Source organism: Lichenostomus cassidix, chromosome 2, assembly GCF_008360975.1.
Source record: "Lichenostomus cassidix isolate B80296 chromosome 2, HeHo_3.0, whole genome shotgun sequence".
Taxonomy (NCBI): Eukaryota; Metazoa; Chordata; class Aves; order Passeriformes; family Meliphagidae; genus Lichenostomus; species Lichenostomus cassidix.
Window position 1 is genome coordinate 75,860,734 of NC_139482.1, and position 26,199 is coordinate 75,886,932.

General features: G+C 36.0%; 1 protein-coding gene across 2 annotated transcripts in view; it reads left to right on the plus strand.

The window, feature by feature from the left end:
• Nucleotides 1–893: 893 nt before the first annotated feature.
• Nucleotides 894–26,199, plus strand: part of CDH18 (cadherin 18) — a 501,292-nt gene continuing 475,986 nt past the window's right edge. For both annotated transcript variants that reach the window (XM_085052105.1, XM_085052108.1), the window contains exon 1: nucleotides 894–1,245. The gene's annotated coding sequence lies outside the window, so the exon portion shown is untranslated. The remainder of the gene's footprint in view (nucleotides 1,246–26,199) is intronic.

Sequence of the window (26,199 nt, forward strand, 5' to 3'; positions counted from 1 at the left end):
TTTACCTAGTAAGGGACAATCTATTTCTTGCATCTGTGAGAAGCGCAGTGCAGGGTAAGATAAAGTGTGCTTGCAGCATACTATGGTTATTTGTTGCTATCAGTTAATTCTGACCACTGTTCTAGCTGTTCCATGTGAATATGGTGAATAGGTATTTTATTTTCAGTTCCTTCTGTATCTGAATGTATGATATTTCCACACAAATTCTTAAAAAACCCTCCAAACAACAAAAAAACCCCCAAGAAAAGAAATAAACAAAACCCACAAATAAAACAATAAAAAACCCATGAAACCTCCCACAAGACATACAACGTAAAACATAGACAGCGTAGGAAAGAAGTTAGTTCAAGCTGACAGGGGTTAGAAGTACAGTCTGTGAAGAACAATTCTCCTGATTCTTGGTTTATGCTTAATTTCCACAACTGCCATAAACAATTCCAATTACAAAACACACTACTGTATTTTTCAGAACACAATGCCTGAGGCTTGGCATGCAGGTTCATTTCCAGACTGGGGCAAGGGGTGAGTGTGTGTGTGTTTATTTTCTTTTCTTTATTATTTAATATGCGTTCTAAAACATGCAGAATGGGTAAAAAATTTAAGTGTTCAGAATGTTACTGCAGTGTAATTTGTGTGTTTACATAACTCTCATGAAAAACACAGAGAAAGATGGCTTTGAACCTGGGCTCTCCTAAACAATTTTTCTTTAACAGAGATAAAATAATGAAAAATACTTAGTTAAACTGCTGGCCAAACTCTTATTATTTGTACCACTCCTGGAAAAGACCCTGGGGAGCAGCAGCGGAATCTTTGCTATTGATTGGCTGGTTAAAGAGAGGCCTATTAGACTGAGACAGGCTAGATTGATTATACAGCAGCAGAAGGAGCTCAGATTCAGAGCTGAATGAACGTCAGGGCGAGAGAGAGGGAGAGCAAGCGAGAGAAAGCGCGCAATAGAGGGAGACTGTACCCACTATAGCATCAGTATGTGACAGCTGGTGCCTGATAACACTGATATTGAGCTCCTTCAGCGGAGAACTTGCTGAGCTACCTTTTTTTCATTTGCAAGAGGATGCCAGCTCTAAGGAAGTGCAACTGATGACAGACTGGATCTTGGAATAGTTCGTTTTACTTACAATTACATCTCTCATGTTCTGCATCTCTGAAGAAAGGCTTATTACAGAAAATTCATCCTCTCCCCTTACCTCACATAATATTGATGATATACAGAGTTTGATCTTCCAGGTAAGGAAATTATCATTTGCTTCTCTGAGCAGCTAAATAAAGGAATTATACCTTCGGTATCTTGCATGTTAAATACAAGCTTTGGCATTTGTTCTCAGAATGCATTTTTTGCACTTGTATTTCTTTCACTCACAGATTATATGTATCAATTATTATGTACACCTGAAGACAATTAACAGGACATGGTTTGTGCATTGCATTTATCATGCTTAACCCTTTAAGGGAATGGAATGAAACAACCAGAAAAGATTATTTCTAACTACTTGGATGATGTTTTAATGTAACTTGTCCCACACATGCTAAGCAGTCTGGAGTAATAATGGCATGCAAGCTCTCCCATATTATTAATTCATTACTGTACATATTGTGAAGCCAGGTAGAGAGAATATTTACCTGAAGGATCTCTCAGTGGTTGTCAGTAGTTTCAAATAGTATGTGTCTTTTGACTGCAAGCTTACCACTGCTGAGCAAATATGGTCAGCCTTAAATAATATATCATTAGGCTGCCATTTTTTATAGATATAGCAGTTATTGCTAGCATTCTGCCTGCAAAGTGAAGATCAAGGCTCTTGACCTGAAATATGAAACCTAGGACGTTCTGTTACACTGTGCTGTGTGTTTGTAGCAGCCATCCCATGGACTGATTACCGTTTTGATATGACATTGACACTACTGTGTCCTAAGTGCCGAGCTCTGAATAAAGTTTCTACGTATCTCCTTCAGCTATGTTGTAAGCGGCTTTGCTGTGATAGGTGATAGGTTGTGAGAGATTGCTGTGATTTTGAAGGTGATAGACTATATCTGAAATAACCCAGCTTTTGGATTTGAAGTAAGTCAGGAAGTTGATTGACTGGGGGTTTACAGGCCGTGGGAGCATAACGCTAAGACAGCTCCTTCATTAGCAGCACATTCCTTCCAGCTGTGACAACCTGCACCACCTTCCTCATCAGTTGTGCACTCTGCTCCTTGCTCCAAACTGCAGAATTTTTCATATGCCAGCTGTTGTGATTATTCCCTCTGCATGAAATACAGGCTTCAATCTATTAATGCAAGCATTTAAGTAGACTTTCACCCAGCCAAGTACAGCATTACAATACTTTTTTCAGTCAAGAAACTGCCTATAGCAAGGTCTAGCTGACAGACTGTGCACCTACCTGTAATCCAATTTATCCAATTACAAAAGAATCACGACTACAGAAACACACATTCTTCTCTTCCTTTACCCAGAAGTGTTTATTTAATTTCCATAAAATGCCATACTTAAATAATTAATGACTTCTCAAAAACCCAAATGTGGAGTTGCTAAAATGATTATTTATAATTTGCAAAAGACATAAAAATTGAGGACCTTAGGTATACAGAGCTTTTTTTAAAAACTAATGATAATTTGGAAGAGTATGTAAATGACTACATAAATAAAATATGCAATGCTTAAGAGAAAGCTTCATCTTCTATAATGTATCATATGAATAAGCACTGCCAAAACAGGAAGTAAAGTGATGAGCCCAAACTAAAGGCTTACTTAAACTATAGTAACTTAAACTAGAAACTGCTGTTTCAATAACTTATATCTTCTCTATGAATAGTGTTTGTGTTGTTTCTTACATACACAATTGATCCATGTCATCAATTTCAATGTTTCCTTCTAAAACTCTTTTGAGGTACCCAGAAATTCTCTTGGGGGCACATTTTGCCACCATAGCTTTATTGAGTGGCATTTTACTCCGTAAAATACTGCCAAAGATGAGGACTGCATACATTGACTATGGAGTCAGAGTGCAGAATCTGACCATAAATAATGAAAAGAAACCCTTTACATTTTAATTACCTGACTGAAAATTTTAACAGTAAGACAAAGACATGGGTATTGAGTGCCAGATTTACCAAGCGTAGAGTGTATTTCATAAGGAGCTAAGATAATTGAACGTCTAATTCACTTTGTATCCTTACAAGGCTTAAGGCCCACCTCAGTATATTTCATTTGCAGTTTGATTAGCAAAAAGTAATCCTTTATGTGTGCTCAAAAGCTTTCCTACAGCTTTTATTAATATCTCTCTTTTCTCTCTGAAAAGTCTTGTTCACTGTACCTGTGTTCTTTAAATATACCTTATAATTTTCTGATTAGAAAAAAAAAATCATGGTAATCCTGTGATTTCAAAGACAGCAACATTGTTCCCTCCAGATTCGTGTCTGTTACTAGTCAGGTTACTTCCAAGCTATGAACCTCCAAATAACATTAAAAAGTGTTTATTTTTGCAATGGGAATATTTCATTTGAACCTTAATTTTTTTTTTTTAAGAACAAAAGAGAATGCAAAACACAATTAATTAGATTATACTCATATTTTCCCATTCATATGTTATTAATTTCCACATTAAATATTGTAAGCAACTTCTTTTGTCAGATTCAGAAAAAAAATAGATGAAAAAAACCCACATCAGAAAGAGTTAAGAGTTTACATACTACAAACTGCATTTTCTTTCAAGTCTTTGATGTTGTTAATATTAATCTGGACTTTTTGCAACACTTTAAACTGATTCAGTTATGTCACCTTTTTCTCAAAAGATTAATTTGACCTTTTTGAAATGAATGTTGCATTCCTTTCCAGCCTGAACTCACAGAATGTGAAATTTATTTTTATTTTCCTAGCTAACTTAAAGCCATTAGGGGGCTCTTTCCTCCTATGATATCACACAGCAAGCTGCAATAAAATGATATAGCTAGTTACTAGACTTGTTATCAGAAAGAATTCTACTTGAATTAATTTATTTTGAGTGTGGACCATTTTAATAATACAGAGCAACTAAAACTCTCTATTGTTTTTTTGTATGTTTGTTTGTTGGAGAGGTTTGTGTTTCTTTTGGTTTTTTATTGCATATAATTAAAAACTTTAACTGTCAATTATTCGTTATGTCTAGAAGTTACTTTATGTGCCATAATGGACAAGCTGGGAACACATTCAACAAAAATTTTGAAGCAATCCCTTGGATTATGAAATCAAGTTAACAGCCTGAATATGGAGCCCCACTTATGTCCAAAACCCTGAATTTTATTTATTTCAATGACTGTGAAGAATGGTGCAACCAGCATTAAAAAATAAAAAAATAAAAAATTAAAAAACCTCTTGAGGGCTGTTATATTATGCTGAAAAGAACCTAGAGTATCTAGAACTGACATAGTGTTCACCTGCTTGCTTTTAGAAGGGCCAAGTATGTGACCAGGATTTTTGGATCACTCTTTATTTCACAAAACAAGAAAGTTTCAGTTCTGAAAACATTTACTCATATAAGCAACTACACTGAAGTTTCTGCGGACCAAATTCCAACATCTTTTGTTCTGTCTACTATCCTTTAGTAGTTTCTGTAAATGCATTGCACCACTGTATCCAAAACCAGTTGTATTATTTTTTGTGAGGTTATGAACTTTGTACAACTACTGCGGGATTGCTTGGAAAGAATTATAAAATAGTCTAATGCAGACTTAGGAAAATAAATGAATTTGTTTTAAAGCACAGCTAGGTAGTTGCAAACACTGCAGTATCATGCTGAGGTGAGGCCAGGAAAAATATGAGTGTCAAAAGACAAGAAAAATAATGGTCCAACTGTTCCAAGAAGAAATCCCATATTGGTAAATGACTTTACCCATGCTGAACCAACTTGCTACTTTATATTGTTTAGCTTGGAGAGATTACAATAGTGCCAATTCCATTCAGGAAAGAAAAGGAAAATGAAAAGAACTGACACACTTTGTAATGCTTGACATTCACAACAAATGAGTATAACCTGGTCAGGTTGGAATTAAAAAAAAAAAAAAAAAAAATCATCAAGCTAAAATATTATGTTATTTCGTGGTTTTAGTACACATGCAAATAATCTCTGAATTTTTGCATCCACTTATAGCAACTATCTTATAAAATTTCAATGAAGAACTCTGTTCTGCTAAACAGCATCTAAAAATTCCAACCAGGATCTCGACTCTCTGTTTGCTGTTCTGTGTAGGCAGAGGTCCATGCAATATAATGAAATTGTCAAAAATATGGAATAATCAATAATCAATCAAATATTATTTCTGAGATAGATAATTGAGGAGGGCATTCAAGGAGGGGCTGAGATCACTTGGTCTCTTCAGCCTGGAGGAGACTGAGGGGAGACCTCATCACTGTCTACAACTTCCTCATGAGGGGAAGCAGAGGGGCAAACACTGATCTCTTCTCTTTGCTGATCAGTGACAGGCCCTGAGGGAATTACATGAAGTTGCATCAAGAGAGGTTTAGGTTGGATATTAGAAAAAGGTTCTCCATTCAGAGAGTGTTTGGGTGCTCGAACAGGCGCCCCAGGAAAGTGGTCACAGCACCAAGCCTGACAGAGTTCAAGAAGCATTTGGACAATACTGTCAGGCACGTGGTGTGACTCTAAGGATGTCCTGTGCACGACCAGGAGCTGGACTTTGATGATCCTTTTGGTTCCCTTCTGATTCAGAAAATTCTACGATTCTATGATTTTATTTAAGGCCCAAATCAGACCAAGCAAATTGCTGGAAGATAACAGGAAGTATGTAGCAGAAGCAAGGAACAGAGACCACTTCTTGGTTGGAGTCAAGCACCCTAGAAGTAAGACTCTTTTCTCCTCTATAAAACACAGTTTAATTCAATGGTGTGCTCTGCTTCCTTGAAATCAATGAAATTTTATGTAAAATATAAAAATTAAACCCATATAAGATTCTGGCACAAAGTTTCTATAGAACTTCACTCCAGAGGTAACTCTAATTTACTGGTTGGTTAATTTATCCCTTATATAAACACACTATGCAAAGCAGTTTGAAATACTTTTGAATAAAAACTGTTGTGTAAATGTAAAGTATTAGTATGGCAAACAGAAGTCACTCAAAGTTGACAGAAGTCACTTCAGCTAATGAAACCTGCAACAGTCTGAGGTGCTCTGTTAGGCACAAATAAATAATTAATCCCTGGTGAATGTTTAAGGACTGATAAAAAATTCTTCAGACATGTATTCAAATAAGAAATAATTCATTTTTTTCTATTTCATGTTTTCTATAATATATGAAGGGAATAATTCAAATTACTAAATTTCAGAAGTAGAGAAGTTTGCAAAAGCAATTAATATATGTACTGTCAAAATATTTTGAAGAGAAGTAATAATGTACTCTAAATTACACATCATAAAGCAATAAAAAGCAAGACCTTTTTCTCTCTTTTTTTTTAATATTTTGTTTTTACCAGAAAAAAAATGACAAAGCAGCAGCAGCCTGCAACTTCCTCAAATTTCCATATAATCATAAATATGCATATGTGTGTGTATATATATGTATACATATACAAATATATATATATATACTTATGTGGGTGAGTGTGTGTGTGTATACACACACACACACACACACACATACACATATATATACATATATATACACATATATATGCACATACATATACACATATATATATATACACATATACATATATATATACATATATATACACATATATATATATGGTGGCACCCCTGCCCATGGCAGGGATGTTGGAACTAGATGACCTTTAGGGTTCCTCCCAGCTCAAGCCATTCTATGCTATGAGTCTATTACATATGTGCAAGTATGTCTGCATGTACCTGTATTTAAGCTTATCCTTTACCGTCTGTATTCCAGAGAGAAGTATATACCCCTGTTATAGAGAATTTGCAATTTTTAGGAATACTGCCATGTAAAACCCAAACCAGTTCCCTGATTTCCATTAAAAAAAAAAGGTTTTTTTGGTTGTGAAGCCACTTGAGAGTACAAGTTATGAGACAGGTGTCACCAAGTAATGCAGATCAGCAGATCATCAGATGCCAGGACCCTAAGAACAAAATACTACTTTCCCTGATATTGAAAATATTTCATTCACATAATCTGCTTTAATGTAGTGACGTGATAGCAGAAAGGCTTTGCTGTGCAGCATGCAACAAACTACCATTAAAACACACAGTACAGTTTTGAGAAAAGCTCTACATTTTTGGGTTTGCTGAATTTTAAAAATATTTAGAAGTGAGCCGAAAGAGTTGTTGCTTTGCAAAGCACTGGTTATGTTTGGCTCTGGAACAAGACACAGATAAATCTTGCTCTGATCAGTGACTATTAACACTGCTCTGTGGAGTACAAAGTAAGTGAACAAAGTTCTGCAGAGCAGCTGATAGTGGGAAGTAATTCATTGTCCTCTGGCAGATCTGTAACACTGAGAATTAATGTGCTTACAGCAGTGACAAAGCTATGGTAACACCTTGACTATTTATACACCTTCCTCTTTTCTCCCTCAGAACTTTTTGTGACTGATTTAATATATATGACTGAAGTTGGTTTTCTTCCCTCCAGTTATCAGATATTAAACAGAAAACCAAACCAAAACAAGCAATCAACCAAACAAAAAAATCCACCAAAAAATACCCCACATCAAGCCCCTGTCAAATTCACCTTTGGGCAAGCTGTTAAAGGTGAACACAATTAACTGTCAAAATTTAGTATGATAATTTTTTTCTTTGAACGTAGCAAAACAATAGTTTTTTTCTTAAAGTTATGTAATAATCAGATAATAGAGTCTCTCTGTGGCCCAGAATACTTAACAATGACAATATCAATATTTTATAGTCTATAGTAATTACATATAACAGAAATTAAAAATATATTATATTCCTTTAAATTCCATAAATTTTCACTCTACATGTCTGTTTTTCATGGGGGTACATAGACTTCATCAACTTCTAAAAATTACTGAAAATACATTGTAATGTTTTGCTCTTCCCGGCTTCTTAAAACCAATTAATAGTTCTTAGTTCTATGCAACACAGCTGCACTGATATGTGTAAGGACAGTACCGAAATTATTGTTGCAAATTTCAAGCATCAATAAGAACAAATTCAGCTGAAAATTCCTGCTACTGTTGCATTTTATTGAACTAGATTAAATAATATAAATATATCCTTCATGTATTTTTTAAATTTAACTTATAACAGACTGTACCTTCTTAATACTGTGTGTGGAACTAGCATTTGAAACTATCTTCTTAAATGAAATAATCAATAACTTATTATGGGGAAAGGTACTTTTAAGTTCCCTGCCCTATTTTGAGACATGGGAAATTTGAACCAGCTCCAGGTTAGCTTGGATGGTATTCAAGGGATTCAGTCTTGGATGTTTGTCCATTAGTTCTAGGCACTTTCATACATCAGTATATGTGTACAGAATCTAACCAGCAAAATTACAGTAATGTCACCAGTATGTGCTCCTTACTACCTCATATCAATAAAACAAACATCAGTGCCCAGGATTACAGCTGATATGAGGTGGTTTATTACCAGCAAATCTGAAGCAATGTGTGAGAGCTCTACAGTGTCCATCAAAAATAGAAAATCATTCCTGAACTGCGTGACCAGGCCCATGATCAAGTAGATGTACCATGCAGGGATTACTCTGAGGATCAGAGAGAGCACTCTGGGAAAAGATGTTTCTTTTGCACTCTGTATCCATATATTGTTTGACTGCCACAACATCTCTAAGACCTTGGAGAACAACTTACAGCTCTCTGACCTGACTAACTCTCAGATACATGGGATCATGAAGACAACATCAGTGAAGTGATGCAGAGGTATAATTAGTAGTTCTTGTCACAATTTTTGTACTGTTTAGGAAAGTAGTTCAAACTGGAGTTGTACCTTACCCTAAAATGGCACAGTATATTGGCCTTGCTTTCCAGGGGAACAACTAACTAGTTATACATGCCTGCCCCCAACATTAGGTGCAATCTCCTCCCCACTCTAGCTCATCTTTTCAATGTTGTCTTGCCCAAGTGCCTCAAATGCAATATGCCTGGGACATATTAAATGTCTTAACAACTTAAAGAATTAGATGAAATTATACTATGTGGAGACAAAAATATGCATAAAGCCTTTCCAACTGTATTACATATCAATCTAAAACAAAATCCTTTCTCTGATGATTCTATAATTCTCTTAGGCATTTAGATTTCTACCATTTTTTTTGTTCATATATATACATACACATACACACACATATCTTACACTCATTAACTTCTTCACCTGTTTTTATAACTAAGTGTTCCTACCAAAAAATTTTGGAGAATCCCTAATGCAAGAACTACTGTCACTTTCTGTGGTTGATACACACTAGTGTGTTGGAGGACTGAATGTCAAGATTTACAGGATGTCAGGATGAAGTCATCCACAACCTTTTATCATGTAAAATAGTTTAAACTCCTTTCATCAAGGAGAGATATTTTTCATTACTTCATATAAAACTTGGCATAAGAATATGTATACAGACATTTACCAAAAAATAAATTATATACTGTGAATCTCCATTCTGGTTTACCACCATGTCTTTTCTTGGACTCTGTCATAGATTAACATTCTTAAGAGGAATCAAGGAATATTTTAGCCATGAATGTTTTTTCAGACAGAAATTCATAAACCAATTTTTCTATCTATGCATATCTGAGGAATATCATCTTTCCTAGTTCTATAACTATTCATCACCCTCATTTCCAGAAGATAGTTGTAGATGTTTTAGATTTATTCTAAAATCCAGAGAGAAATGCTGTACAGTATGTGAAAGTATTGCATGCAGCAAATGAGTATCTATCTGAAAGTAAGAAAAAACCTACCTGATACTGGCAGCATCAACTATTTCAGCCTGAATGGTATTTGGAGAAGTCATGGGTCCCTGATACTTTTGCCATTGATTTTACACAATTTTGCAAGTCTAGCACTTGTGCTGAAGAGAGTTGGCATTTTCTTAGATGGCACAGTTTCAAATGCTGTGCTGAGGATGTCTATTTCAAAAGAAAAACTTATTTGCAAGTTTCCTGTATCCAGGACCAGAATGCTTTGTAACATTACCTCCTTCCCTTTCCCCTTCCCCTTCCCCTTGCCCTTGCCCTTCCCCTTCCTTTCCCTTCCTTTGTTTCTCAAAGTCTGCATAGAAATCTGTATTACTTTTCTCAGGTTTTCTCTTCTTTCAAGAGCAATTTGTTTACTTTCTTTCTTTTTTAGGGGGAGGTGATGGGCCAAAGTAGGCAGGGCAGGAAGCAGTGTCTTTTATTAGGAAAATAACCTTGGGTCAGCCATTATAGTCTGTAGCAATTTGGAATTTCTTATTTTTGGGGATAAGAATGTTGAAGAATTTGAGCATTTGGTTTTATTTGTTTGTGGGGTTTTTGTTTTTTTCTTGGTTGTTTTTTAGTTAGTGAGTATAAAGTGATAGGTGCTCCACACTTTGGGTAAGTATTTCATGTGGGCAGAATATGCTGTTCTGCCTTTTGAAAGAGCTTTACTAATGAATTTGTTTAATTTCCTCACCATTCAATCAATCATTGACTTGGGTATGAAATTAAATATAATTAGGTCACCCTGTCGCATGTTTTTATTGTAGATGATATGTGAACCACTCTGGATTTTGCTTCACTTTTGCACTTTCTCAATATGTGTCAACTAGGCAAATTCCACGTAACATAAAGTGCTCTGCTCTAAGTAATGATAATACGTATCTGGAAATACAGTATGTGAAGTCTTACAGACATTAAGGTATCATCTTGAGGGAATAAAAAAAGCCCAGCTATGTTCAAAACTACAGCTAGTGGTTGAACTGGAATGTTCTACTTAAAAAAAAAAAATAAATTACCTTAAAAGAACATCAAGCAAAACTATAACACATTTTACAAATAATGTCTTGGTAGTATTATCTTGAACCCAGATAAGCTATTGAGCTATTGTTTTATATGATATTATTAAAAATCTCTCATTATAGGTGTGTATGTATGCACAACTGAGTCACTATAGAATTTCATTGTGAGATCTGAAATAATCAATAGATCCACCACTCGTAGTTTTATTTCATATAAAATGCAGAGTATGCTGGAAATTTTATCCCTATACCCCAAAAGTATCATGAATATTTTAAATTACTTATGTCACTAATTCTCACAAGCAGTCTACTTCTCTTGAAATCAGATCCTAAACATCATTTGCCTCCAGTGTTCCAAGAATCAGGATGATTATTTCCTCTGAGCTAGCAAAAATCTTCTGGCATAAAGCAGCATATAAATTTTGGCTAATGTACCATATGTCAGATCATGTGTTGCTATAATAATTTCCATTACTTTAAATTATTCTTATTTCATTATATTTTACAGTATTGAAGCCAGCAGTAATTTAATTCTGTGATTTTGTATCACACTGGGGTGTTTGCAGTGTCTTTTAATCATCATGAACACAGGTGCTCCTCCTTGTGCCTAACACTCAGCATTATTCACAATATTAAATTTATATATATTCTTTACAATTTTGAACAAAATTTTAATAAATAATAGAAAACAATCTGTATAAAATTCCTTTTTTAGGAGCTAGAAAGCAAGATGTAAAGAAGACCCTGCTTTTCACTGTTGTTTAATCTTACAATTCTTTCTGAAACAATAAATCAATTCTTTAACACAAACCATACACATAGGATTGTTAATCTTGACAGAGACCAAAGAATTATAAACCCATCTTTCAATCCATGTTGTAATGTTTCCTGACAAATCTACATGTTATTCTTTTGTGTTAAGGACACTTCTGTCCTCTTTCTCCCATTCTCTTTTCTGGAAAAAAATAGTCCTAGAGGTATTATGTTTTTAAAGAACAGGTGTAAATATAATTCTTGTAGATATAATTCATAAATTCAGCAAGCCCTGAAACACTGTTGAAAATGTTCTACAACAGCATAAAACTCTCAAGATATAGAATAATGTGTCTATGTCATCAGAGATGCAAAATTTATTTCATACCAACAAGAACAGATTAAATCAACCAAGAAAACATTCAAAGTTCAAGTTCGATACTTTGGAATCGTGTAGGGAAAAGTGTGCTCTTTATCATGCAGCATTGTTTTCCCAAGGTAGTTACTTACATGAGAAATTACTCAGAGTAAAACCAGAAGACTTGTTTTAAATTTTATTTGAATATTGTTTGTGGCTAGCACAGACCTTTCCCGTGAGAATTCTTTCTCTCTTCTTCCTGTGTTTTATAAACAAAGATAAAGTTTGGATGTTTGTTGAAACAGTTTCTCAAAATATGGACAGTTCAGGCCTGCCCAATCAGGCCTAGGGAGAGGCTTCAAACTGACTAATCTGGGTGACCTTTCAAAAGTCTATATAAGTTGGAATTAAATAATAAAATCTTCTTCTTGATGTTACACTTTGAACCTGGACCTTCTTTCTCTGCTAGCAGCTCAACAGCGACAATTGTTGATTTTGCCAATTACAGAATGAATTGTTCAAGGGTAGTTTTAGAATTACCTAGATAATAGTCCCCTTAATGTATTGCGAGAATAAAAATATTAATCAAATTCAACTCAGTTTTCCAGCTGCCTTAATTTAAACTTCACCTATTTTCCTGTGAATTATCTAAACTGAGAATTGCATTTGACATGCAAAGATGTAACCTCCATGGGAATTACAGCTAAAATTTGTTTACATGTAATCACACACAAACAAGAGCATAAAGATATCTACAATTGTAGCTATCAGTGTCCATGTAACCACAACTCATTAGCTTCTGTCTGAAAACTGAAAAGTCCCAATGCTCCAGGACTCTAAAAATTAAAATTTATCCACCAAGAAAACTGAAATGGAAACAAACTGTGCATCGGGATAAAACAGCTTGCTTGTCCAGCAGTAATATTTTGCTGTGAACAACCCCCTTACCTGCATTTAGCATGTGTTGATTACTCAGTCCACTGAAGCACAGGGTGCTGAGCAGAGCCATCAGTCAATAAAGTAATTTATAATGATCAACCTTCTGGGCAAACTAGGGGATGAACTAGTCATTACTGTTTTCTTCTAGCTGAGGAAATCTGTTCCACTGTTGATAAATATTCACCAAACAAACAGAAAATCCACCAGCCTCTCTAACATTTGCTTCCTACAGAGAAGAGAGAGCGTGTAGTTGAAACTGCTTGCACTGGAATACGGCTTAATAACAAGAAGCATCTCTTTTTAACCTACGAGACTCTGATAGATGTGTTCATCAATAACATAATTGGTTTAATGATAAAAGAAGCTGGTGTTAGGGCAGCTTCAACTTAGGGAAAACAACTTCCCTTAAACGAGTTGGAAGCAATGCACAAACTAATGGCCACCATTGCACTGAAGCAGAGAGTAAAGTGCGGATGTATCTCACCTGCTTCCGCTGACTGTAGCTGAATGTCCCTTGCAGGCATGCCAAGGAAGGGTTGCTTCATTTCAGCCTCTGCCGAGGCTCCCTCTATGGGGTGACTAACACTCTGACGTGGGTGAGAGCCTGGGCCAGGGCTGGGGCTGGAGCCTGGAGCCAGAGCTGCCTATAGAACCTTCTGGAAAATTGCTGTTAGTGCGAAGGATCTGCTCGTGCCACCCCAGGACAGCTGTGGGCTGGGAGCACAGCCAGATGGGGTCAGGGTGATGGAGGGCAGTCTTGTGCATGGCATGGCTATGGGAGGATATCTCCCATCTCCTGGCCCCTGAGGAAGGGCATGGCAAGGAGTGGGCTGTGAGGAGGGGAGGTGAGCTCTGCAAATCACCGGCTTTGCTTTCTACTCGTTCATGGGGCTCTTCCTTTAGAGGCCTGTGCTGCAGCCTTGTACCTTGTTGTTTGTATCACCCACCCTGGTGCTGGGCCAGGGGCCTCTGTTTGCTGCTGGGTTTGCTGCAGAGGAATATTTTGGCTGTCCTGGTTGTGTCTGCTGAGGGGACAGCCAGGCTAAGAGGGCCAAGAGCAAGTTTTTTGCAGAACCAGGGAGTTAAATCTCACGGAAACTCACCTGAGAAACTGCAACCAAGACCTGTTTGCCACTGGTGGTGGTAGGTGAGATGCCAGTAGCTAAAGCTAAACTCTTTTAGACAAGAAATTGTTCAGGACAAAACAGGAAGAGGCAGGGCACACCCTGGAGGTGGTGAATGCAGGAGTGCTAGAGGACCAGACTTGTAGTATAAATGTTTGAGGTGACAGTACTATTTGCAAAATAGATCCATGTTGTGGAACCTTGGCTTGAGGGCTGTATTATATCTTGGAAACCTCTGGATGATGGTAGGATAAGGAAGTAAAAAGTATTCAATTCTGAGGATTGGGGTTCTGTGGGCTGTGTTTATTTTCACTTTCCTCTTTTTACCAAAATCTGAAATCATGTTGAACGACACACTCCTGTGTTGCTGGTAAACCAGTTTAATCTGAGTGTTTCAGACTTGGAATGCTCTGTGTTCAGGGTGAAAATCCAAACGAGACAACATCCAGAGAGCCTCAGAGAGATGTGCAGCTGACGCATGTTTCATGGGCTCATGTGCTGAGTTAATTCAGCCAGGCTGCTGGCAGATGGAGGGATTCTCTGGCCTTTGTCTAACTTAATCTTGCCATCCCATTGACAGTGGCCAGAGCAGCCCTTGAACAAGCTGTCATCACTCGTTGCTGCCAGACCTGTTGCAGGCGATTCCCATAGCACTTCAGTAACTATCCATGACCTCCTTGGTCCAGAAGTCTTTTGATTTCCAAAATAGTTTTTTGTTCAAGCTGTCAGTCTTTTACAAAAATGTAGAAAAATGATGGGCAGTTCATGAAATGACAATGGCTCTATGGCATAGGCTCACATTCAGAGATTAATTTTGCCCTGTCTTTCAAGCACAATATATCATCCTGATCACAAAACAGGTTATATTGAAGTGGAGAAGGAGCTTTCCTGCAATTCCCAGTTCACCAGGAAGGATGTTTCTGAATTAATGGACTCATAACTGATGCCATTTGGACTGTTGTGAAAATACTGTTTGCTAAATTACATAATGGGAATGAAAACAACCTTCCTTATGTTCTCAGTCCCTAAGCCTAGTGCCTAAGACTCAAATTTAAGTGATTAGTTAACTTCTGTATTTTATTGAAATGATTGCTTTATATTACTGGGTGACATCGGCTTAACTGTGATAACTGGGAAAAAAAGGAAACCTATACTAGACATAAGCATTCACTCATAATACAAATTCTACCCTCTTCTTTATCAAATGTTAAACTAAAAAAAAAACATTGGTGAGGATGGTTATCAGTGGAATTTAAGATTATTTCAGCGGGAAAATACAGTTTTTTCATGTTTTCCTCTAATTGGAGATTTATGGACTGGTGATGAAACCACTTAAAACATATCCAAAATGTATTCTGGTTCTCCTTGCTCTCTGTCTTTATTGAGTCACCTATAAATATATGTAAAACTTAAAATTGGTTAGCCTCTACTTTTTTTTCTCTAAAAAAAAAAATAAGAAAAATAAGAATTTATCTGGCTTTTTGTTTGGGACTATGAAAGAAGAACTAGGTGGTTTCTAGAAATTTTCTTGTGAATTGTGAAACTACTCTGGAAATTGCCACGTGAGAAAGAAATTTAGTTTCTTGCCCCTTGGTGATAGTAAAAAGTACAATCTCTTCACTCTGCTGCTATTCAGATGTATGTTTTGTAGGTTTATTCAAGTATACACACAAATTGATAACTTTCTATAATTGTTTTATGTCAGATGGACTCAGAATTAGTAGGAAATTATTAGGGAAAACAAAGGTAAAACATGATTTAGGTAAAACAAAGACGATAAATTCCTTCCTTTGTTCTAAAGACAAAAAATCCAAACCAAAGCAAACAAAGAATACCCAAAACCAACAACCAACTGAAATTTCAGAGCTTGTGTCATCTATCACCTTGGACCAAATGAAAAGTCTGCTATCTGAAGACATTTTTTCAGTTCAACTTTTTATAGCAAAGGGTCCATAACTTAAATAGTGACTCACAGGATTTTATTTGACAAGTGAGAGCAGAGCTTTTATTGTATTGTGGTGTTGTCTGCAGGCTGTCAAAATATTTGCATGAATCTGGTATTTTTTGCACTAACAAGGGCTATTATATACAGCCATTCATTGAATTCAAAAAGCAAATAGTCTGGGAGGCTTCTGGGAGCCAAATGATAAAGGACTTTATTCTTAAGAGTGTTGAATTTTCGTACTGGATTTTAATACAATAACCAAGCACTGAAATGATAATTTTCAAAATCACCCTGTGAATTATTACCAAATTCTGGTGAAATACAGAGTTCTGCCATTAAAATTGCAAGTGGGACACGGTCAGTGTAGGAGCTGTGACTTACCTGTATAATGACTTAATTTACAGAGCTGTTATAATTTTATTCTGACCTGAAGTCTTGCCCATACGTTTGTCTTGTTGTAGAATACTTTCTTTTCTTTTCCAGCTAAATCATGGTGTTTTTTGGTAACACGGCACCCCATGTGTTGTTTTCCTGTCTGGGATACACGTGGCAGGCAACAAGAGAGAATCTTGAATTGCTTGCATAGAAATCTTTGTGGAAGATGAACAAAGGATTTCTTTGCAAGTTAGCAGGGAATATGAACATGTATAAGAAAGAGCAGTTGTTTAGCAAAATTGCCTCACTAAATATGATTTTTTTTTTTTTACATGCTCTTAAAACTTTCTGTCTGTGCTTGTGGAATATTTACTTCTATTGTACACCCATCAGATACCAACCTACAATTTCCTACAACTATTGGAGTTGTTCTAATATAGTACAAACTCCAAGTTGGTGCAGAGCTAGTATTTAAATTCTACTCTATATCAGAACATAATATAATTCATGAGTTATACTACACGAATTAGGGGATCTTGAGTAAATGCTGTTTTTTAATTAATATTGGTATGGTAAGCTTTTAACATTTGCCAGTTTGAATTGCAAAATTTCCCTTTATGAGAGAGAATTTAAAATTTCACAAATTAACATTGATTCTGAGGCAAAACTGCAGTCAGTGTTGTGTCACTGATATCAGCATTAGTGACACGTACAGTCACATTACTCCTTAGGCACAAACCTTGTCTGAGCTGTGTGTGGAATACAAATATGGAAACATGTATTGATACCGAAGCTATAACAGTAATTATTATTAATTAAAATTAAGCTACTTTTCTAAAGTGAAGGATTATTCATCACATGAAAATTTTATGTAATGAACTGAATACATTTCAAGTTTAATAGTATAGTTTAAGTAAATTTTGGGAAGGGTGTGCAGAAAGAATAGTATAAGTTCTCTTATTTTTTGTTCATTTGGTTGGTTGATTGGTTGGTTGGTCCAGGGGTTTTGTTTCTATGCTGTGCAAGAGGATCAGTCAAATTAATCATGATGGTCTACTCTGTCTTCCTCTTAACTCACTAATTTTTTTAAGGAAAAAATATATACACTCATGTCCTCATAGATCAGATCCCATCTTTTTTAATGCTTTTTTTTTTTTTTGCCATAGTGTTTTTATCTCAGCCCTATGTCACTCAGGATTTTTTTTAAAGCATCATTGGATGAGATAAAATTTTCACAGATATTTTAATATTGCTCAGCTGCTTGTATCAGTGCTTTTCTGCCTGAAGAAAGGAACAAGATATATTATCAATAAATGAAGTACACCTTTCAAAATCAGGAAGCTTGAGTGGGGATTTGATATTGACAGGTAACTCAGAGTATTTGTCAAATGTTGATTTTTTCATCATGTCTGTTTTTCTGGGTGGGGAAAATAAATGTAAGTATTTGCACTTTGCATTGAACATGCCAAAATTTTGGGGTGAAGTAGGTGAAGATAAATTTTCTAGCTCAGTAAAGCCTTAAAACACTTTTCTAGAATGTACAAGCCCTTGAATGTCTCTGTAGACAGCAAGGCCACAACTGTTACTCCTCAAATCCCCATGAGTTCTTTTCATAGAAAGTAGGTAATGCAATGTACTTGTAACCATTTTCTTGAAGGTGGAGGGAAGTTGAAGACACATGCAAAACTACCTTCACAGAATCACAGGATATTCTTAGTTGGAAGGGTCTCACTAGGATCATCAAGTACTTTCTGAAAGTAGACTTTACTTGTTTGTGCTTTAAAAAAATGATTTGATGTAGTTTCCAAAATTCTTATTCAAATTTTCATCTAAATAATGAGAATACTTGAGAAATAGTGTCTCTTGGTGTTTGAGGGACTTCTTGTGAAAACTGTAATTTTAAAAATTACTTCTGTGCAGTTTAACATTAGCAGACATCAAGTATTTGACAGGAAAAACACACATATTTTTGCCAAGGGAAAAAAAGTATTTTGCCAGGAAAAAAAAATATTGAGCTCTTTTGTCTTTCAGGAGTTTTTCAAGTCTAGACAAGTTCTGAAAGTATACCATAAAATAGTTATTTTTGTCTTTGTATGACTTTGAAGTAGCTGGTAATTGAAGTAGCTGGTTTATACAGGATTTCAATAAGAAATGTAGGGGAGTTTTCGGCTATTAGGCTAGATGTGACCTTTACCTGAATGTTGGGGTAAATTTAAAGTGATCATTAAGGGGCAGGAAGATAAATATATTTATAATTATGTAGAAGGAACATATGATAATGCCCTATATTAACCTTTAGGGTGGAGAAGAACATCAGTTGAGCCAGATGCCCTTGGCAGATTCAGCAGGCTTTCTATGAATCATTTTTCCCTCTCAGGTGTGTTTATGACACCAGAAATGGAAACTCATGAGGGAAAACTTGTAAGATGCATTCGAGTGCAGCAGCCTATTCATAAATTTGACGTCGTGTGTTTCATGCCTGATGGTTTTTACTGTTGTGGACACTTGCACCATCAGAAGTAATTAAGAGCAAACAAAAGAGCTGTGCACAAAGAAAGAAAAGCTTAAAATTATCTGTATGGCTTTGTGCTGTAACTATTGTAAGTGTATAATTGAGCATTTGTGTATCTTAGAAATGCAACAGGTATGCTACAGCAATGGTTGCAAAGGTTTCTTTTCAGGTTATGTTGTCAGCTCTTGACAAAATGAATCACAAACAGTGGGTGAGTAAAGCTGTCCCTATGTTTATGATCCCTGACTCATTCCACAGGTTTTATTTGCTTCCATTTCAAAGGCATTTTACTACTTTTGTACAGCAAATTGTATCTACAACATAAAGTAACAGCTGCAGCTTTTACAAGTCTGGGATTACATATTCCCTAGACAGTTTTCTTTTCACAGGGACAAGTCTTGAGATCAAAAATCTGGAAATGCAGAAAATTGTTAGAGGGAATTTGGACCAAGGTGACAAAAAGGAAATTGGAAGACAAAAGAAGAAATAAAAAATAAATAGAGTCCTATTGCTGCAGAGGACCAGATGCAATAGCTGTTCCCCTACTCCCATATGTTTGTGAATCTTGACCTCTCTTCTAAAGGTGGAATTTTTGTCCAGGAAGAGCTTGAAAAATGCTTCATGAACATGTACATGTGTGGAAGGGTGACTTGTGGTTTCAGGGCAATAGTTTGGAAAGGGACTACTATGGTTAGAAGATGAGAATAAAAGGGAGAGTGTGTGAAAAATGCTGTAGACCTGTATCTTATAACCCACTTTTTCAGCTTTCACTTGCAGACCCTGTGCAGTTACTTTCTTGCATTCTGCATATTAAGGAAAGCAGAAGGTGGACAGTAAAATATGAAATGTGACTTCCTGAAACTTTGCACTTAGTTAATGATTTTGCTGAAACTAATTTCTTGGTTGCAAAATCAGTATTGAGGTGCTAGGGTTTCATTTTTCAGAGTGAGCCACTGTGAACCCCATGGATGGTGCCTGGAGGGTTGAAAGTGTCTAATGTGAATATCAATTAATCGTGTTCTAAGAACAAGGAGCTCTGTAATAATTTCTTGTTTACACTTCTGCCTTAATTACCATATAAACATGAAGAATTACAAGATACTGCCACAGTTTCTCTCAAAAATCTGTCACTTAGAGCTTGACATAGAATCTGACAAAGAAGGATACAGAGACTAGAAAACTGGGAAATCCTAAAACGACTTGTTTCCTTTTTTATGAACAGAGTAATTGAAAGATCACCGAATACTTCAGAACCCTCTGCAGCAAAGTAGAAGTCAAAAGAAAGATACTGTAAAGGGCAGGTCTAGCACTTTGTAGCAGAGCTCAAACATAGAATGTCCCTGTCATGGATAAAAATCATAGATAATTGCAGGAAATTTGTGGTACAGATGAAAATTAAAAATGCTTAAAATACACCATCTGTTAGGTTTTGGGAGAGTATTTCTTCCTAATGATAAATCTGATGACAAGTCTAATCATAAACATTTATCAGATTATCTAAAGTTTATATATAAACTTAGGCAATTGTGTAGCATTTCTTTTGAAACAGCACACTCTTACATTGTCCTCATCTGGTCTCTAGCTATTGTAATCTAGAAAATGTTGAGAAAATGGGTTGAAAAAGCACTTAGAACTCAAATTACTGATGTATTTTGTGTTGGAAAAACCCACATCTATGCCATACCTCTGCAAATGTCCAAGATGGTACCATGTTTATTTAAGATGATGTCAAAGAAACAGTAAGGATATTCAATTTTGAATACTTTGGGAAAGAACATACTGAATAATCAACATATTTGGATACTTGTCACTTTTGTCTTGCACGTCTCAACTTTTTTTTCTGCAATGTCTGTGTTTTGTGACACATGTAGTTACTGGAAAGTCATTAGAAACCCACTGAAGAATTTTTTTTTTTTTGCAGAGTGTGTGATGTTTTGATATTGGGGTGTCACTTCTAGATTTGAAATAAAGTACAGAACAATTCTGCTAAGCTCACATTTATGTGTTGCTCAATAGAATGTTAAATTGGCATAAACATTTCCATGTAGAAAACCTAAATGCAAATTCTTAAATGATATCCAATTTCATCTTTTTGTTAAAGTCCTTCAGAATTGGAAACAGACATCATTGGCATCTCAATCGGCCTGCATTTATTCTGCCTTTAATTATTAATGTCTTTTTTTTCCCTTGTATATGCTTTACATATTAATTAGACTAAGAGTTCAGCGTTGTAGCAGGAATGCTGAATTTCTTGTTTGCTTTTCTTTTCCCCATGGAACTTCCCTTCCCCCACTCCCCAGCTGAGACTGAAACAGTACCAAAATGGAGCAGTGTAACTCAGTGTTGAGAAAGAGATGTTAAACCTTTTTTTAAAGTTTAGAAAGAAAAGAAAAATGTAGGAATTGAAGTAACTATGCAGGAATTTGAGGAAACAGTTAGAAACCATCTGCTTTTTATTCTGAGTATTTAATGACAAATTAGCCATAGATGTTATGGCATATATGTTTGCACAATGGTAATCTCTCTTCAGACCGCATATAAACACTGCAAAAAGCTAAATATATTGAAGATGCCATAATTAATGCATGACTTTTGATACTAAGTGGTGTAAGTCTTTATTGATTTATACGATGGCTTGAATGCCATAGAAACTACAGATCCAAGAAGTGTTCTGTCCTTTCTCTGTTTATCGTTGACCTTTTAGAAAGGTCTAACAAAGAGAAGAAGGCTGCTGTCATGTTAGTCCTGCAGTGTCTTGGTGTCTAGAGCCAATTCATGAATGACTGCTATGTACCAGGAGAAAAAAGTGCTGTTCAGTGTTAAAAGGCTACTAAACCATATTAAAGAAGTAGTGATGAGTGCCTGCAGCCACAATTCACTGTAGTTAACTATGGAAGGCCAAAACTTTAGGTCCATGTTTGAACACCTAAACACTGAAGATTTTACTTCCTAGCTAGTTGTCAACTGAAGCACTAATGCTTAAATTCACCTTGGAAAATTATTTTGAATCCTCCTTCAGTTATTCTCTTAAGGATGCTGCTTAGTAAGATAACAGTCAGACCAAGAAAGTGTGCTGTAACTTTAGGAACATAAAGACAGACGCTCCATCAAGACAAGTGAAATTTAAAAGTGAAATATTTGTGACATTTTGAGAGGAACAAAAGTGATCTAACTGGTATTGCAGTATCTCATTCTTCACTTAAAAACAGCAGTGCTGCTGATTCCTAGGCCTGACCTGAAATTCATTTATCTGAAACACAGGCACACTATGCTTCTAGGCAAATCCATTATCCAAACATATTTTCCTAGCTTATAAAGTGTATCCAGATGGTTATTTGGTTATTTAGCTCTCTGCATTGGCTGGGAAAAAAAAACCACAAAACAAACAATAAACACACCCCATAACTCCTGCATGCACACACCTCCACAGCCCTTTCCTGAAGGTGTTCCCAGCACATCTGAAGCTTGCTGCAGTCACCATTCATGCAATGCAACTAACAGTCATCTTTATACATAAAAGACAACAAATCTCCCCTTCTGTTTTGTAGATTCCACTGCATGCTGCATAAAATAAAAAAAATAAAGGTTGAAATTGAAAGAGAACATGTTTTTAAAACTGCATGATTGTTACTACATTTTTTCATTTATAGAAAGACTTATTATTTACAATTATGCACAATTTTTTTTTTAAGTAAATTTTGTTCTAGGCTTTAAGTTGTCGGAATGGAGGAGATTGGCAGGGATGAGAAACTGCAAGTTTGGGTTGGGTTTTTTTTGCCATGCAAAGATAGCATGCTGTTTATTCCTTTTGTTATTCCCAAAACAGAATAGCAAGAGTGATGACAATTTAGTGTCTCTGTACATTCAGTTCACCCCTGTCAAGGAGAATGTTGAGACTTCCATTTTTATTCTTCCTTGTCCTCTGCTGCTGATTGTAAGAATACTAAGGAAGTTGAAGAATGTGTTTGTCAACTAGAACATCTTTTTGTTATGACCTGGATATCCATCACCAGTCTTACTTTAGAAGTATGGAATAATGATAAATATGGGTGCAAGCTGGTCTAATCTTGCTGTGAACCAGCAACCTTGAGTTGAGATGCTCTTTTATCTTGTGAAATACAGATTTGTGAGACATTCAGTCTTTAAGTAAAATAACTATTTAGCTTTTCTTCCCCCATCACCAACAAGGTGTGATGGTGTTTTGAGCTTAATTTATGCAGTAAACAAATAACAAAGTGTGTTTCTGTCAGCATTTCCATCTTGGAAAGAAAAAAAAAAAGAATGTAGTGCAGTGATTAATGATTGTGATTAACTCTCTGCAGGTTATGGCTTCATGCCCCAATGATTCTTCTGTCACTACTCTGGACAAGATGCTACATTAAGCACATATGCCTTCATCCATAAGGCTTGCTAAAAACCCAAAGGCTGAACTTTAGCTTTGTTTTTTTCACAAATGTACTTTAAACGCTGAATGTGTATTTTGTGCATCCTGGGCTGCAGTAAGGATGTGTTGTGCCTGGGTTGAGGGAGGTGATCTTTCCCCTCTATTCAGCACTGGTGAGGCTGCACCTGGAGTTCTTTGTTCACTTCAGTGCTCCCGAGAACAGCAAGGACATGAACAAATTGGAAAGGGTCACAGGGAAGGGTCAGAAGGTTGACAAAAGGACTGGAGCATCTTCCCTATGAAGAAAGGTTGAGAGAGCTGGGACTGTCAAGGCTGAAGACAAGAAGACTCTATGAGATCTCATCAATGTGCATAAAATACCTGAAGCAAGGGTACAAAGGCAGCTGAGACTGGTTCTCTTTTCAGTGGTGACCAGAGGCAACGTGCACAATATAAAATACAGACGGTTTTCTCTAAACATCAGAGAAATCACAGAGAAGCATCACTTTTTACCGTGGGGATGACTGAACAATGGCACAGGTTTCCCAGGGAGGTTGTGTAGAGTTGATCACAGGATATTCAAAGCTGTCTGGACATGATCCTGTGCAACCAACTACCAGTGCTCCTGTCTCAGCAGAGTAGGGCTATGCCAGCTCATCTCGGGAGGTCGCTTCTGACCTAAATCAATCCAGGGGTTTCTCCACCCCCTTGTGCTGCTGGGTTGGGGGAAGGAGAAAAGGGGGAGAAGATGTGGTTCACTTTTTCTTTTGTTTCTCAGCATCCTACTTTTTTTTTTTTTTTTAACTTCCAGTAAGTTAAATTGATTTTCCTCAAGTTGCTTTGATTTTGGCTGTGATGGTGATCAGTAAGTGATCTGTTTTTCATCGTAAACCACCATCTCTTTGGCTTTATTTTCTCTCCTCATCCGTTGAGGTGGAAAAATAAGAGAGTAGGTGGGTTGGGCCTGGTGGTCTGCCAAAGTCAATCCACCACAGACATAAATAGAAGTAAAACCTTTTAGCTTGATTATAGCTTATTACATCTCTAATTTTTAAAAATCAATTAGAGGAAAAACAGAACTGTGATTCACATACCAATTACCACAGAATGTGTCTGGAGAATGATTATGATTTTTTTTTTAATTAATCATGTTTTAGGACTAAAGAAGAAAAGATATCTTACCGGTTCTGAAGTCCTGTTTGTAACCCTATATATATTACAAATTTCCTTGGTGCTTCCTTAACAGGGAATTCATTGAAATATAGTCTGTTTAAGTTACTCTGTTTAAGAAAGCTCATTTTTCATATTCTTTTAGTCTTTATCTATGAAAATCAAATCAATCACATATTTACTACAAGAAGTCATAGAATGGTTGAATGATTTGAGTGACAATGGACTTGTAAAGAGCACCCAGTTCCAACTCCCTGCCATGGGCAAAGACAGCTCCTGCTAGAGCAGTGTGCTCAAAGCCCCATCCACCCTGGCCTTGAAGTTTCTCTGGGCAACCTGCTCCAGTGTATCACCACCTTTATCTTAAAAAAATTTCTTCCTCATGTCCAGTATAAACGGATTAGAACTGTTGCCTTTTGTACTGTCACTACAGGCCTTGATAAAACGTGTCTGTGTCTCTAAGCCCCACTTATACATCCTGAAAGGTCACAATACGGTCTCCCTGAGGCCTTCTCTTCTCCAAACTGAACAATCCCAGCTCTCTCAGCCTTTCTTCATAGGAGAATTGCTCCAGCCAACAACCAGATACATTGGTTGCCTTGACAGAGAATTGTTCTGCCTGCAAGTACATTTTATATGCTAATTTAATTTACTTACAAAATCAAATTATGAGGAGAATTTGTTCTTGTCCTTCTTTACAATGCTATTACGATTATGACATTATTTTATTAATAACCTTTTTTTCCTGCAGCTTTTATTAAAAAACAAAGGGAACTTTTAATTATACAAATAATAATAATTTAGATACCTAGATAAATGTTGGGAAATAAACAATTTACAATTCCATAAGAAAGGTATTGTCTATTACAGCTATTGCTCCACAAAATTTGTGTTTATGGTGAAGTAGACTCTTTCCTTGAAAAGTAAGCATTGATTTCTACACTTCAAAAACATGATTTCATGAACTTTTAATCATGTTATCAAACTCTTCCAGGATACCCTGAACTATCCTTATTTCCAACATACTGCTGATGCCATTTGTCAAAGAAAACAGGGTTTGGGAGTGGTAACTTTTTGGTACAGCCTTGTCTCTTAAACTAAAGATGTTGGTTTTGAAATCATATTTCTCTTCATGTACTATTGAGTGAGAGTTTTAATATTTAAATGAATACCACAAAGGTATTATCCATCTGTAGAGTTATTATTATTATAATTCCTACTTTTTTAATGCACTAATTTTTAGAAGACACTTTATAAAAACTACTGTATCAGGGAATGCAGATTTAATCCTCTGGTAGAAATTTGTTTTTGAAATATGTCCTGTCATTAGAGCTTCAGAGCTTTCATTAATCAGCATTATTGTGTGTAATATGCTTCAGAGGAACTTAAATTAATTTTTATAGGGAAGTAAAAACTTTTTGTATTGTATTGACTTTTGTTATTATTTCCTGTTTCTCTATAGTATAAGCCTTTTTTTTCCTCCTCCCACTACCCTCAGCTATTTCATTTTAGTAAATTCCAGTGCATCTTGCTACAATTCTGCAAATAGTTTATTAATTCTGGCTCCTCTTTTTTTCTTCTCAGAAGTTAGGAACACCATTCAGTGTTTGCAGGGCCTTAATTGGCAGAAAATTATTGAGGCTTTGTTATCCAGAAGAAAAAGAGGCTTCTGCCAATGGTGGCAGTCTCAGAAAATGATCT